Below are 13,401 nucleotides of genomic sequence, written 5' to 3'. Positions count from 1 at the left end.
TCATAGGTGTAAATTTTCAGTAACATTTCATAATTTTTTATTTTTTTTCCTTCTGAGATAAGCTATCACACCGCAGCAGTCTAACCAATTGCAGAAGTTCGGATTATCTCTACTATTTCTGTCCATATATCTATCTATAGGCAAGCTCTTCACTTCAGAAGGAGATTTACTGATATATACCCTCTACTTAGAAACAAAACCCGATATGTTAATGGAATATATAACATGTCTATACATCTGAACATATAGACTTCATTGAGAGTGGCTCCTACTTGGCGGCCGTAAGATGTACATGTGTTGAAGACAGTTGCAAAAATATTCCGGTTTATAGTCGCGCCAATCCACACATTTGCATATTTTTTGACAGTATTTACTTTTTAGTTTTATTTCTCCGAAGAGAAACTACTAAAATTAGCATCCTCCGAATGTACCTGTCATGCAGTTATGACAAATGTGAATGTAATAGTGCAGGCGAAGTACAAGCTGACATGTCTCCTGCTCCTATTAATATTCATGCTACAAATGGCGCTAAAAGCTTGTTCTCACTTCATTTCACCCCCTCTTACTTAGCAATGTATTTTTCTGTTTGACATTATTGAGGTGGGGGCGAGGCCTCACTCCTCAATCCATGATTGGGAGTACATGTCCTTTTGCATGGGCAGCGGAATGAGCAAACCTCAGCCGAACGTCAGCAGAAAATTAATGGGTTAATTCTATATCAGGCTTTAAAAATGGTGGCAAATTTATCGAAACATTTGTAGAGATGGATCCCACTTTTCTTTATGCCACCTTGTACAAGAATTTTTTTGTTGCGGGTTTTTTGAGCCAAGGCCAATAATAGCTACAAAAGGAATGGATAATATGTAGGAAGATCTTCTACTTCTACCTTCTCTATCCACTCCTGACTTTTGCTTAATAAAAAAAAAAAAAAACGCAGAAAAATCTGCAACAATATCCGCAGTGTGGGGCTTGGGGTTAGGGTAGGCTATTACAGCTATAGGATCACACTACTAATAGCTGGAATGGTGTCGGAGCTCTACTGAACTCAAATGTCCTATTCTATTCATGGGCTATAAAGATATTTTTTGATAGGCTTTTTTGATAGTAAGTGGATAGCCCTTCCTATATTGGTCTATACCAGTGATGGCGATCCTTTTAGAGACCGAGTGCCCAAACTGCAACCCAAAACCCACTAATTTATCACAAAGTGCCAACATGGCAATTTAACCTTAATACTGTGCGGATCCACAATTGTGGACAGTTATGGACGGTCTGTAATAATATCATGCATCTGCTATAAAACTGATACTATGTGATAAAAATAGTGAAATGCCCCCCACACAGTGCAATCTGCTCCACAGTGGCCAATACACAGTATAATTTGCTCCACAGTGAGCCCCACACAGTGTAATCTGTTCCACAGATGGGTGCCCACAGAGAGGGCTCTTAGTGCCACCGGTTCACCATCATGGGTCTATACTCTGTGGAGTGCTTTAAAAACAAAACAAAAAGGATGGATAGAAACATAGCTGTAATGTGATGCCCTTATATAGTACACAACTCTTTGGACCTTTCAATAGGTGCGCCTCCTCTGAATCTGGTGCAGTTGGATTTTTTTTTTTTACTCTATGGTCTCCATGGTTCCTGAGCAAATATTTCTGATAATTTCAGCAACCATTATGCTAATTAGACTCTCTATTATCAGGTGGGGCAGATGGAACAGACAGACAAGGACCACCCACCTGACAGTAGGGAGAGTATTTGGCATATTTCCCATAAAACAACCTATGGAGGCTACACATTAGAACTAACCGAAGGCTCCATGCACACAATTGTGTGTTTTCTGAGTGTGCTAGCCTTGTTTTTCACCCCTTTCTTTTCTGTGACCCCATGTATTATAGACCCGTGTATGTCATGGTGATCTTGGGACAAAATTGAGGACAGATCCTATACCTGGCTGGATTACTGAATGAAGTGAGTGGGTCTGTGGAGACATGGTTTGCACATGGATATCATTAATGTAATGTTCAACCACAGACAGTCTACACGCGCACGGTCTTGTATATGTAGCCTTAAAGTCTTCTTTATAATGACAGATCTGCTAGAAGTCCATTTTTCATGTGTCCCCCTATATTACAGCAATAGCTCTATAATACGTCCATGACTCCTGTATTGGGTCTCCTATATCTCTCTGAGTGCCTTACTACACAACACAGTGCCATGCAATAGCCATGTACACGTGGCCTTAGAGAAACTGTCTTATCTCCATGTTCCTGACTGTCCTCGGAGTGGGGGTGTAACTTGCGTAAAGTTTGGAATTTCCTATTTACACGATTTATGTTCTTGGAATTATATTGAGAGTATAAACAATGATCTTAGAATCGGCCAATGTGTTTTCATTTAATTACTGGAGCGGAGCCGTGACTCTTACTGTCTCCAAGTGTCTCTCTTTATTACCCTGAGAAGCATCCTCCAGAAGCCGCCTCGTCTTAATTATCTCTATTGGATGTTCATTTACAACATAAGATCTTCTTTCTGCGAGATGTTCTTGTTATAGTTCTTTATTAAGTGGTTAATATTCTGACACTTAGGCTGGTAATTTGGATAAAAGGGAGCGAGAGAGCGTATCTTATTACCTTAGCGTGTACTTTTTACCTTGGCGTGTATTGTTGCCTATAGTGACCGATCAAAAATTACACCTTGTAGATGGTCCCATAAAAGCAACAAACTTATTGAGGTTAACTCCTTTATAGATCCCCATACAAATGTTACGTGAGGCTTAAAGGAAACACAACCTAAAAATGTAGACTAAAATTAGTAGGGCAACTACAGTATCTTGTCTGTTGTAGGATCATTCAGAAGATGATGCAGACTGAAAAATCCTACAGCGACCAACGGCATCAATATTCTGTTGATATGCTCCAACATAGATTTTACTTGGGGCGTTGCCAAGGGGCAGGGCCTTAATAATCTTTTTGTCCTACTGTAGACAGGCAGGCTGATGCTCCAACCAGTTGTCTTACCAGTTGTATAATTTGCCGTCACATATGAATATGGTATGGGTGGTGGTCCCGTCCACTTCTTGAAAAGTCATAAGGATGAAGCCGAAATCATAACATAAAAATACCACTTGTGACTATTTCAGCCGCAGGTGACAATAAATAGTCACAAATGGGTGATGTGCAATTATTTTACACCACTTTTGAGGTTTGGCCACAGTGACGATTCCCTCCGATGTACTTTTTTGGATGGTTTGTTTTTCTTTCATATCATATTGATTTGAGTTGGGGGACTAAGGAGACATTATAACCCATAAAAACAAAAACTCATCAGAGTTGTCTATAGCATAGGTGAGATGAGATGTTGTTCCATCCCCACTTTAGAGATGCAGTACTAGTATTATTCTACTATATCCAGATCAGTATAGGATTTGTTTTTGGGATCCTTTTGACTGTAAGTCAGCGGGCTAGTTGTACTACGCAAGTCGTATTATACATATATCTACATACATATATATATATATATATATATTATTATATATTTATATCGTATTATTAATAGTTGGCCTTATCCTTATTCTTTTACAGATGGATTTCCATCGTGCCTAGATAAAGGAGGAGCCTCTCGTCATACGGTGTCCCCCTTGTCTTACCATTTAAGGTAATAACATTTTTGTGGTTTATGGTTGGTTATTGGGATTTACAGGATGTATTGGGAGTACAGGAACGTTAATGGCGTATGTTGATATAATGTTAGATGAACAAGTATTAAAGGTGGTGATGAAATTGTATTTGGCATATGGCTGTTGTCATTAATTTGTAGTCGGACTTTCAAGGCATTGTTTGATTGGGCCTCAGCAGTCACATAAGGTGCGTCGATGTCATGACTCTTAGGCTAAGTTCACACGGGGGGCGGTATAGCGGGTTTTGGCACCGAGAGTGACGTGGGGAGCCACGTCACTCTCAGGTCAAAACCCGCCTGCCACGACTCTCACGGTTGCAGCTTCCCCTCTGGAGTCAGCTGAAAAGAATGGGCAGACTGCGGAGGTTGCTGCCGCCTGTAGAAAGGGCAGCCCGCTGCCGCTCATGGAAATAAATAGCCTGGAAGTCTACGTAGACCACCATTGTGAGGGGGCAGATTATGACGTGAATTACGCGCCATAATCCTCCCCCTCTGTGCCTGTGTGAACGGGCCCTTAGACACAGATGTCTAACATCAAATGCTGACGTGACCGTTGAAGCCCAATCACAGACCTCAATGGTACTGGATCCATCTGGACATCACCCAGTAGGCCAGAAGATCAAAGAGAGAGAGAGAGAAGACTGGATGCCGCGGCAGAGCCTCAGTTATTCTTTTTCTGCATTACTCAGAATGTAATAATGGCACTTCCAGATCTTCACTACTATTGCAAGGTTCACTCATTACTAATGGTTATCTTTTTAAAGAGAGATCAACATCTGAGTCCGTGCACTTTGCTACCATTCGTCAGTGTGTGTTGTGTTTCACTGCAATGCATCAATGTGCGTCATTACATCTTTTACACAACATAACTATGAGAACCAAAATGCCACCTCTGCAGAACAGAGAGAAAAGAGAAGAAGATGGGACAGCATGGTGGCTCAGGGAATACAGATAGGAGGCCTATATGGGACAGTGATTGATAACATCTGTTTTACAGGGGCTGTCCGGGGGAGGGAATTAGGTTTGAGTGAAGCACAAGGCATCATGGTAGTTGTAGGAAAACTGATCAGGAAGCTACCCATGCAGAAGATGCCAGGAGCTCACATAGAAACCCAGAAAATCACTCAAAACACTGCTAAAGGTATTTGGTTGGTATTTGGTAAATGCCTTTTTTTTCTTTTCCCCAATATGGGAACTGCATCGTGAAAATGACCTCGTGTGCGGCAATGCATGCACGTGATCAGTTTAGGTTTCCTATCACGGGCGACATCCCACTGGAGCACGTGAATGTCCCGTTTCTATTCCTCAGTGACAGATGTTGTTCTTAGGCGAGTTAAAGTACCTGATCCCCAATTGGGGATCATGGCAGTTAATGGGTTAATGGCACTAGTAGAGCTTTTATTTTTTTTTTCCTGGAAAACCCCTGTAAGCACTGCGGAATATGACGGCACTATATAAGTAAGCCAAATAAGATAAAATACAAGAGTTAATATCTATTGGTGTTTTGATAGAAGGACTTTCGTGTTGTGCATGAGTAGAAATGCCGAGGCTTCTATTTCCACAGGTAGCGGATGATGTCAGGTCATTGGAATGTCGAGCTTTTTTTGGGTGAAATTTTCAGAAACCCTTCTGTTCGCTCTGGTTACTGCGCACTTCATTGTTTGCTCGATCTTACATTCTTCCTCATACAGAGCCTGTAACTTCTGCAGATTTTAGGTGTGTTGCCATGTTAATTTTTAGACAGTGCTATATCTGGATTCAAACAGGAAGAAAAAACTGTGTACCGGCAACTCTCCATTAAGTAAAATTTAACTTTTAATTAATTTTCATAAAACGGAGCAGAAACTTTTTTTTGCTATTTTTTGTTGATATAACTATATCTGGATTACCTCTGGTGAAACCACAGTGTTGAATAATATCTCTTCTGTCCAGTTACGTGGATAAGATGGGTATAATTCTGACATCACATTGTTTTTATGAAAGTGGCGAGCCGGGCAGAGACAAGGATGGACTGGTGACCCAACTCTACCCCATAACTCTGTACCTCTATCCAATTCTATTCCTGTGTAAGGATCACTAAAGGGTTACTGTACTGAAGTGAAGGTACATAATACTGTAGGGGGGCGTAAAGGGTGCAGTACCTATAAGAGCTCCTCGTTCACTCGGGGTAAGAGGGGGCGGATTATGGTGCTGTATCCACGTCATAATCCGCTCCCTCACAATGGAGGTCTATGTAGACCGCTAGCCCTTTCTGCAGGCGGATTCCGCGGCTGATTCAGCCGTGGCGTCCGCCTCGCGACACCACCCTACGGACTAGGCCCATCCATTTGGGCCTAATCCGAGGCAGAAAGCCACGATGGGATGCCGTGCACTGCACCAGCATCTGCGACTGAATATGTAGAGCGGAATCCAAGTGTGAACTCAGCCTAACTGCTCACACTGATGTGAAGGTGTACAATACATGGCCGTGTGAGAGACAGCATTCGAGGGAGAATACAGGATTTTCCAGTTTTACATGGAATTTTATTGCCGTGCAAGTGAGAGGGCCCAAAAAGTGGTGACTACCTATTGGAACTAGTCAATTAAATAATAGTTGCAACTTAATTTTCATAACTTCGCTAGCGAAACTTTAGAACATGGCACCCAACTTTCCCAGGATGGGACATTGATTAATCATAGTGCAGCAGTAATTTTTGCTTAGGTGGAGTGAGTGTTTCTTGTAAGCTTCAGCATTAGAATGGCACCCTCCTGGACTTCTCTATAGTGTGGCCATGAGAATGTAGGATTTTTGTACTATTTGACTTTATATATGGATATATGGAATTTTTCTGAACTTTTATGCTTGTTGTATGTGCATTAATAGCAAAGTATTTTAAGACGTGTTATCTATTATTCACGATTTTATTACATCCCGCGTATACCCGATTATTTACCCTGTATACCTGACTGCTTTAGGATTTTCAGTGAGCTTCCTTGGTTGTCTGTTTTGATGTAATGTAGTATAGGGCACCGGGTTGGAACCAGTTGTCTCCTTTTTGGTTTATGGGTTAGGTACACAGATACTATACAACCTCTCACCAGTAACACATAAGTGGCGGTTATATAACTTGTGAGCCGCCTTAGTATGGGAAGCATAGTGTGAATTACCGGGGTGAGCATGTTACTGCTTGTTGCTCTTGTCATACTTGCTTACAGGAATGTCTCGGAGATTGTCAGGGCTGTCACTGCTGGAAAGAAGCTTCTGCCGTGTGCTGAGAATTCAGGTCATGCCAGTTGGCGTGTGATATGTTGTGTATCAGATTGTCCTTATGACAAGTTGTAATTGCAGGTGCATGACAGGGCAGCGGCAATGCTTTCACATTGCTTGCACCTGCCTTTTTGGGAGCTGCGAATGCCGCCATAAGGTGGGGGTGTTCCTGTGGTTTAACACTCGGCTTGTTTTAGATCTTCCGTCATAAAGTGTGAAGTAGGATTTTAAGCGCCATGCACATAGCTTGTAGTATAAAATAGATACGGTTATTTTAGCTTTTGCACAATTAAATAGTATTTGCTGTATATGGAGAATTTGGGTAGGAATCTTTACATTTATTAATATCTCTGCTTTCTGTCAGTGAATGGAAACCATTACATTCAATGACTGTCGATTCTTTGCCTTCAATGACTCAGTCAGACAGTGGTCCACCCCAGTCAGAATTTTGGCTGCAGTGAGTTTTATTACTGAACGATAGATCCATACCTGTGTTGCAGTCTCTGTAGGAGAAATGTCTATTGGGTCCACTGATTTTCAGGTGTAACCACTTTTTAAGCGAACAGGGTTTTCTGTCTTTCAGGTCCACATGCGGACCCGAAGAACAGAAACCCGAACGTTAGTGTGAACCTAGCATCGGTTTGACTATAATAACCTAAAACATGAAAAAAATGAAAGTTGTGAACAAGACAGCTGCTTTAGAAGACATCTTGGCTATTTTATAAGAAAGATCCATGGTGAAATGGTAGTACTTGTGTGTCGTGAGATTACCACGATCACATCCTGGTTTTGTTTCCCTAAGTGAACTGTTGAGGTTGCAGTGATCCTGCCAAACATGGATAGCTCTTCACCACAAATCTCTTTTTATATACACAGGGAAGTAGGAGTGTCACGTATGTAACGTCCTAACATGTGATGTTGGTGCGGCTGTCAGGGGTCAGTTCACTCCACTTACTCAATTTTTGTACACTGTTCGCTCAGACTGTAAATTGCACCTCAACACAGTCCACGCACCCAAAATACATACCGCCGCCGCCCATTGTATTCAGAATCAGTATTGGTTGGAATCCCAGACACACTACTACTACCAGCAGTCATACGCAAACACACTCCAAACACAAAGTACCATTAAATTGAATTATTTAATACCTAAAGGATTCAGTGCTATATATAAAAGGCTAGATGACGAGACAAGCAAACAGTTTTTAAAATAAAAGGAGAAAATAACAGAATAAGGCCAGGGCCCCACATGACGTAAATGCGGAATTTCACAGTCTCTGCAAAGTGGATGGGATTCTAGTGAATCCCATCTACACATTGCAGAAAAATACCCGCTGCGGAAATGCTGTAGTTTCCAAAGCCAATGCATTTTTGGAAATCGTAGCAGGTCACTTATACCTACAGGAATGCTGGCGGTTTCTATGTAGGTATAATTGAGGCAAAACTCTCTGGACTTTCTGTGAAAAGCGCTACAGGAAAAACCGTAAAGCTTTTCCATTTTCCTGCAGCCCCCTTTTTTTTTTTTTTTTTTTTTTTTTTTTTTTTTGCGGTCACCTGCTACGTGGGCCCTTAGCCTAAAACTAATTACTTTTGTTTCCATGGAGCTTGGATGATCTCTGAGATAGAATGGGCACACCCAGCTTGTTTGCTGGCTTCCGAAATGTGACCAAATTCTCCTGAATTCACAGTCTTTTTTAATGTGAAGCTTTTGTCTTGTGCTTAGCCATTACCCCGACCAGGAAAGCCAGGCCAGAGATGCTTTGTCTGAATAGACTTATAGCTTTTATAGAGTTAGGCCTAAAATTTCTGCATGTTCTTTACTGACATGAATTTCAGTTATGTGACACAGGAGAGCGCCTGAATTATTAAAGGTTTTTTTCCATGAATGCGGGTTAATTGCTACCTATAGTATAGGAGACGAATTGCAGATCAGTGAGGGTCCGACTGCTTAGAAACCCACTGATCAGGTGCCCGCTACAGGTGAAGTCTATGGACCAGTTTGTGCGCAATAAAGTTTCCCGTTCTCCTAGGCAGTGGGGTTTGAGCGGTTGGACCCCACTGATATTCAAGTTGTCCTTTATTCTATGAAAAGGGAATACATTGCTTTCATGAGAGAACCTATTTAAGAGGCTGTGACATTAGGAAATCACTGTGCCTATATAACTCCTGTTGGTTTCGCTATGTTTTTTCATGTGGCCACTTGGAAAAAGCTGAGCAGCGCCACTGGGCTATAAAAGGATGCCGCTGCCACTCTGTTTTATTCATAGCAGAGTCACAGTATTTGGTTCCTAAGACTATATTAAGACAAAGAGTCCGTCTGAAATTTCCAGTGAAAAAGTAGCCATGACTTCCTCATCTGGTGACGTCTGGGAGAATACTGCAAATTCCCTACGGACTCCATTTTAGTGAATGGGATCCATTTGGATCCATTGTAGTTCTGTATTTACTGTTTATTCCATTTTTCTGTTCCTATAACATGATATATACATACCCTTAGGGCTAGTTCACACGGGACAAAATGGTCAAGATTTTGATGCGGAATCCGCGTCAAAATGCTGCTCAAAAAACCGCCTTCCATTGAAATCAATGGGAGCTGGTCATTTCCTTGTTCCCACTCGTGGAAAAAAGAAGCGAGCTGCTCTTTCTTCAGGCGGATTAATCAGCCGTGGACATCCAACTCGCGACACCACCCTCCGGACTAGGCCCATTCATTTGGGCCTAATCCGAAGCGGAAAACCGTGATGGAATGTGTACACGTGGAACCCCGTGTGAACTAGCCTTTAGTGAGATGCTACCAATATACGTATCCAAGTGTTGTATCTATGTATTTAATGTGTCATTTGCTTATGTCTTTATTTTCGTTTCTTTTAGGTGGCTCTCTGGTTTTGGTAAACGTAAAGATTTGATGTGGCGAAGGTAGGCGAGTAATGTTTTCTTAAGATTGTACAGTATACTTGTACGCTTATGTGGTTGGTGTTTGTCAGTGGAGAAAGTATCTTTGACATGATCTACATACCTAATGTGGGGCATATGTACTCATAGGTTAACATGCCCCATATCTTTGTGGTCTCTGACCTCTTAGGGAGCCTACACACGGAGTTACGCTGCACTCATTCTGATTCTAAAAACACGTTCAGAATGAGCACGTAAAAAGCAGCTCCCATTGACTTGAATGGGAGCCGGCATACGTGCTTCTTTTATCCTGCCTAAGGGGGGGTCAGCTGAACGGCAAGCTCATCGGTTAGGTGGTCGGCAGCATTATCAGCAGGGATTTTATCGGCAATAGGTGTTCCTATATATTGCTAATATTAGCCCTAAATATCGGCTGTCTCATAGGGCCTTTTACTGTGCCATTTCCATCACCACCTTTCTCTCCCCTTCCCTCTCCATAGACTAATAGGCAGAAGTAATCTTTAAAAATATTTCATTAAGAGGATATATTACAAAGTTTCTTATATTCACCTGCACCATTCATTTATACAGAGCTCACTTGGGCACTTGTAACTCTTTTAACCTTAGGAGATTGCTTTGACGTAACTGCAATGTATCTCTGACGCCATCAGGGCACGGTGAGAGTTGTAGTTTCCTAGTAACTGGAGGGGCACAGGTTGTAGTCTTCACTATATAGGTTCGTCTGATTTTGGAAAGGGGGTTATCCAGACAACAAAATGTTTACTTCCTCCCCCCTTGTCTGATCCCGTCACTCCTGTTGTCATGCTTCCTAGGACTCTCTGTTTTTCCTGCCCATATGGCCGTATGACTGCTATTACATATTGTGGTGTTCTCGGCATTTTTTTTTTAGTTAGTTGGAAATACCCTTTATTATAGAAAATGTGTGACTAATGTAAATATTCGAGGATTACTCGTGAGACCGTTTTCCATGTCCAGTTTGTAACAGCTGACCTTATAGTACTGTTCATCATACTACATGAGAAACTGATTTTTTTTATTTATTTTTTTTGTTTCTCCTGAAATTTTTTATGTATGAAACTTGGCAATGGCTGTGTCACCTAGGGTGTGAAAATGTCTAGAGCTCTTTAAATGCTGGACATGAAGACTTATAAGTGACTTAATGTTCCTTATTGTTAACTACACATTTTTTATCAAGCACCTTATGTCATGGGGGGAGAGAGACAGGATTTATCCTACTGGTTTGTTAGTCATTTGGCCTTAGCATGTGTTAAAGAGGTTTACTGGCCCCAAATTAAATTTTCATATTGATGACCTATCCATAGGATCGTTCATCAGTATGTGATTTCTTGGGGTCCAACACCCAGACACTGCACAGATCTGTTTAGCAGTCTCCAGGTGCAGAAGGCCACTAGTGGAGGGACAACAAGTGCTATTACAGTAAGAGGAGCAGGGCCGCAGTTCATCAGAGCCACCACTATGCTGTGGACGGGGGCTGCTGTGCCGATCCTATTACTTGTATAGGAGCAGTATGGCGCACACAGGCAGTCTACTAACAGCTTCTGGCACCGAGTGGCTGCTATAAAATGTGATCTGTGTGGGTTCTATGTATAGGACTCCCAACAGATCACATGTTGCTGATCCATCCTTAGGAATCAATGACTAGTCTAACACCTTAGACCCCCACAAGAGGCTGCAGCATTAGAGTGAACACTGTGCCCCTTTAATGAATCCCAAGCACACCGCCCTACATTGCGTAGGGTCTGTGCTTGGTATGAATGGGACAGAACGGCTTCTGTTCCATGTGACTAATGAATGTCATATCCTTGACGAAGGGAAAATGTTGCGGTGCTCGTGAGCTGTCTGGTCTCTCAAAACAGCTGATCTATGGCATATCTAGATGTCAGACCCCACTGATGGTTTGATAATACATTCTTAAGTTTAGGAATTTTTGACTACTTTAGTTTTTTTTTTAAATGTCCCAAACACCACAACGGGAGATAAAGGTAAAGGCGAACCCCATAGGCTATAATGGGGGCCCGTCAGGTTTCTGCCCAAAAAGGCCAAAAAATACAGATAGAAAAGCGCCACTTTTTCAAGTGGAGAGGGGAACAGAATCTGCGAACAGAGAGCCAATGCTGGTGTGAACCCAGCCTAATTTTACTTTAAAAAAACCCCCCAACAAAACACAACAAAAAAAACCCAAGCTATAATGTCCCTATTAACAATGTCCTAGCTAAAAACTGTTAGGGAGACTGTACGCTTGGTAAATGCGATAACTCTTTATATTCACAATACAAATGTGTACAGACTTTCCTTAGTAACAGCTCAGTTAGAGGGGTGCTAAGGTGAATGTTACAGCCTGTTTTCTATTAAAGGAAGTTAGATAGGTTAATACTACAAAAATGGTCACAACCCCACAACATTTCGGAAAAATAAATATAATGGGAACTACACATTAAATCAACGGTTTGTCTGACCTTTTGCTGATGTAGTTTTTAATTTTCCATGTCGTTTACGTTTAAAAAAAAAAAAAATCCCTAAAAATATTGCAATTCACATTTTTGCCACTAAGCTGAAAATAGTTTACTTCTGGAGATGGACCGAAGACACACTGGTCTGGAGGAGACCCAGTTGTATTTTATGGAAATATTGGAGTTTTCTAGGCATGCTCTGTGACATCTCTGGAGGTCACCGGACAGAGGGGGAATAGATTACACTAGGTTCACACTAGCGTTTGGACACTCCGTCCCAGATTACGCTTAAAATCGCCAGAGAGAGAACTCCAAGAAGGACTTGTATTTCCTATAGAAAACGGAAATTGACTGTATATTATTTGACTTGGTGGTCAGAATCGCAACTGCAGAATTTAATATTTAAAACATTTTTTTTTAAATTGGAGACCCTTTCCCTTTAAGGTATGGTCTAACAGAGCATGAGACTATATACTTCATTGCTGTTGACAAATGTATTAGACATCACGGTCCATGATTCTATGTAGCATGCTTGAAATATTTCCCCACATTGCTCAACTACATGTGGTCAAAGGTTTTTTTTTTTGCATCACACTCTCTACTTCCTTATGTTTCTGGCCGCATGGTATGAAACTTTTCTTAGAACGCAGTTAAGCAATTTGGAGATCTGTGCTGGAGACTGTGACAGTATTATCACTAAACAAACCAAACCTTAGTGTAGCCTATTGAGAAACGGCTGCGGTATGAGCCTTCACCTCCGTTGTGCTTTGTACAAATGTACTGCAACCAGACATCCGGACCTATGAATTAAAGGGGATTTTCAGGCAAACATTTTTCATGACTAGTCCTTAAATATGCAAAAAGTTATGTACTGAATTATACAATATTCCAATGATTGTGTCTAAGGCTACGTTCACACTTGAGGTGGAATTTGTCACAGAGTCCAGCAGAAATCCCGGATAAAAAAGGCCAGATTTTTTCAGTATCTGTTGCTGTTTGCCATTCAACTGTGTTTCGATTCTCTTCCTCCTGTGAAGCACCAAAAGAATGAATAGAATATGATGCAGATGTGAACTTAGTTATATAATA

At 41.4% G+C, this 13,401-nt stretch overlaps 1 protein-coding gene across 1 annotated transcript in view; it reads left to right on the top strand.

The window, feature by feature from the left end:
- NCK1 (NCK adaptor protein 1) overlaps positions 1-13,401 on the top strand; it is an 80,758-nt gene that overhangs the window by 31,358 nt on the left and 35,999 nt on the right. The window contains exons 2-3 of the mRNA XM_075269059.1: positions 3,588-3,660; positions 9,800-9,844. The gene's annotated coding sequence lies outside the window, so the exon portion shown is untranslated. The remainder of the gene's footprint in view (positions 1-3,587; positions 3,661-9,799; positions 9,845-13,401) is intronic.

Source organism: Leptodactylus fuscus, chromosome 3 (genome assembly GCF_031893055.1).
Source record: "Leptodactylus fuscus isolate aLepFus1 chromosome 3, aLepFus1.hap2, whole genome shotgun sequence".
NCBI classification, from domain to species: domain Eukaryota; kingdom Metazoa; phylum Chordata; class Amphibia; order Anura; family Leptodactylidae; genus Leptodactylus; species Leptodactylus fuscus.
Note: the sequence above shows the minus strand (reverse complement) of the source record. Positions and strands in the feature narration are given on the sequence as shown.